The sequence below is a fragment of the Trichechus manatus genome, unplaced genomic scaffold (genome assembly GCF_000243295.1).
Source record: "Trichechus manatus latirostris isolate Lorelei unplaced genomic scaffold, TriManLat1.0 scaffold00152, whole genome shotgun sequence".
Classification (NCBI taxonomy): Eukaryota; Metazoa; Chordata; class Mammalia; order Sirenia; family Trichechidae; genus Trichechus; species Trichechus manatus.
Window position 1 is genome coordinate 2,175,500 of NW_004444088.1, and position 2,694 is coordinate 2,178,193.

Sequence of the window (2,694 nt, forward strand, 5' to 3'; positions counted from 1 at the left end):
TAGTCACCATTTATGTTGGTGAAAAAAGGTATTTCAATGAAGAAGTCATTGGTCTTGCAAAATTCTGTCATGCTATCTCTGGTGTCATTTCTATCTCCAAGGCCATATTTTCCAACTACAGATCCTTCTTCTTTTGTTTCCAACTTTTGCATTAATTATTAATTAATTTATTAAATATTATTGAAATTAATTATTGATTAATTCTTAGTAATTATCAATGCACCCTGATCGCATGTTTGATCAATTTCAGACTGCAGAAGCTGGTAAAAAATTTAAATTTCTTCATCTTTGGCCTTAGTGGTTGGTTTGTAAATTCGAATAAGAGTCATATTAACTGGTCTTCCTTGTAGGCGTATGGATATTATCCTATTACTGACAGCATTGTACTTCAGGATAGATCTTGAAATGTTCTTTTTGATGATGAATGCAAGGACAATCCTCTACAAGTTGTCATTCCCAGCATAGTAGACCATATGATAGTCTGATTCAAAATGGCCAATACCAGACTATTTTAGCTCACTAATGCCTAGGATATTGATGTTTATGCGTTCCATTTCATTTTTGACGATTTCCAATTTTCCTAGATTCATGCTTCGTACATTCCACTTTCCAATCATTAATAGATGTTTGCAGCTGTTTCTCCTCATCTAGAGTCGAGCTACATCAGCAAAGGAAGGTCCTGAAAGCGTGACTCCATCCACATCATTAAGGTTAACTCTACTTTGAGGAGGCAGCTCTTCCCCAGTCATCTTTTGAGTGACTTCCAACCTAGGGGGCTCATATTTTGGCACTACATCAGACAATGCTCCACTGCTATTCATAAGGTTTTCACTGGCTAATTCTTTTCAGAAGTAGACTACCAGGCCCTTCTTCTTAGTCTATCTTAGTCTGGAAGCCTAGCTGAAACCTGTCTGCCATGGGTGACGCTGCTGGTATCTGAATACTGGAGGCATAGCTTCCAGCATCACAGCAACATGCAAGCCCCTACAGTACAACAAACTGACAGACATGTGAGGGCCTCCAAACATATGTGTTGTAAGTTCTAAACTTACACCTGAGGTTATAATCCCATTTAGGAATGGGTTGTCTTTTTTATGTTAATGAGAAAGAGTTAGTGTAGGGTGTATCATGAGTCAATCTCTTTTGAGAAATAGAAGATATGAAACAAGTGAGCAAGAGAAGCAGAGATGGGGAAAGGGAGATGCCAACCTACATGAAGATCACCCAGAAGCAGAAGCTAGAAGGGGCAAGAACCTTCCTTCAGAGCCAACAGAGAAAAATAAGCTTTCCCTAGAGCCAGCATCCAGAATTCGGACTTCTAGCCTCCTAAATTTTGAGAAAATAAATTTTTGTTTGTTAAAGCCATTCACTTGTGGTATTTCTGTTACAGCAACACTAGATGACTAAGACAAACTCACTCCGATCTTTTTTTAACTTAATCTTATTTTATGATAATAATCCAAAGATCAGAGAAAGGCTAATGGGTGAACTCATTGTGGTGGCGGAGTTTCTCCCTTCCTTCCTTTTTTTTTTTCAAAAAAAAATTTTACACAATTCTTTCTTATTAGAAAAAAAAATTTTTTAAAAGCATATTAGTTATGTAATTAAAGAAGAAAATAAAGGAGGATGAGAAGAAGATGGATGAAAACAAAATGGCATCTAGTCATATAGACCTCTTATGCTTGGTCGAATAAGAGTCGGTTTGCTATAAAGTGACATATGCATTTTTAAAATTGATTAGCTATTCAAAATTGCATAATAAAAACCACACAGTTTATGAGAAAATGAGAAGACAAGCTCAAAACGTCATCAACAGACTTCTGGCAAAACGGCGCTCTAGGCAGAAGCACCACACCGGCCCTCCACAGCAGAGATCCGAAAAACTAAGCCAACCCGACAAAACAGCAATCCTGAAACCCGAAAACATCAAATGAACAGATAAAGAGCTCAACCAAGCACCAGTGGAGTGAGAAAACTGACAGAGAAGAGAAAGCGAGGAGAGATTCATACAGAGGTCCCCTATCAGCTAATGCAGCGCAGATCTGCCATCTTGGATGCCTATCAGAGACCAGCAAATAGAAGGTATGAGAAAGCAGCTTCAGGGAGCTTCCAGAGGGAGACAGAACAATTGGAAATTTGCGATATACACTTTCCCACCCCCGTTCTTCTTCACCCCAACTCGGCCTCCTCTGCTTCCAGCGGCCACAGTCCCTTGTCCGGGAAGCACCGGCTGCTTGGATTCCACCTGCCCACAATGGCCGGTTCTCTGAGTGCCATTTGTTGTTGCTTTTTTTTGGCTTCTTTTGATTTCTTCCTTACCTCTCAACACCTCCCCCTCCTTTCACTCAAATACCTGGCTCCGTGCACCATCTTTGCTTCTTCCTGAGGGGCTGCAGAGCTCTGTTCGAGTGTGGAACTGCTTCCTGATCTGGGCTGCCACGCTGGTGGGATCCTGGGACTTTTGTTTGTTTGTTTGTTTTGAATTCTTTGTTTCTTTTCTTTTCCTTTTCTTGAGTTGGGAGCCCATTCTCACTGGGCGGTGCTGTGCTTTTTGGAGCCTACCCACGTGGCTTGTGCAGACGTGCAGAGGGATCCCTGAGAGCATTTCTTTTCTCGTGGGTTTTTTGTTTTTTTCTGTTTTTTGGGGGGACTTTTCTTGTGCTTTTTTTTTTTTTTTTTAATTTGTTTTCTTTT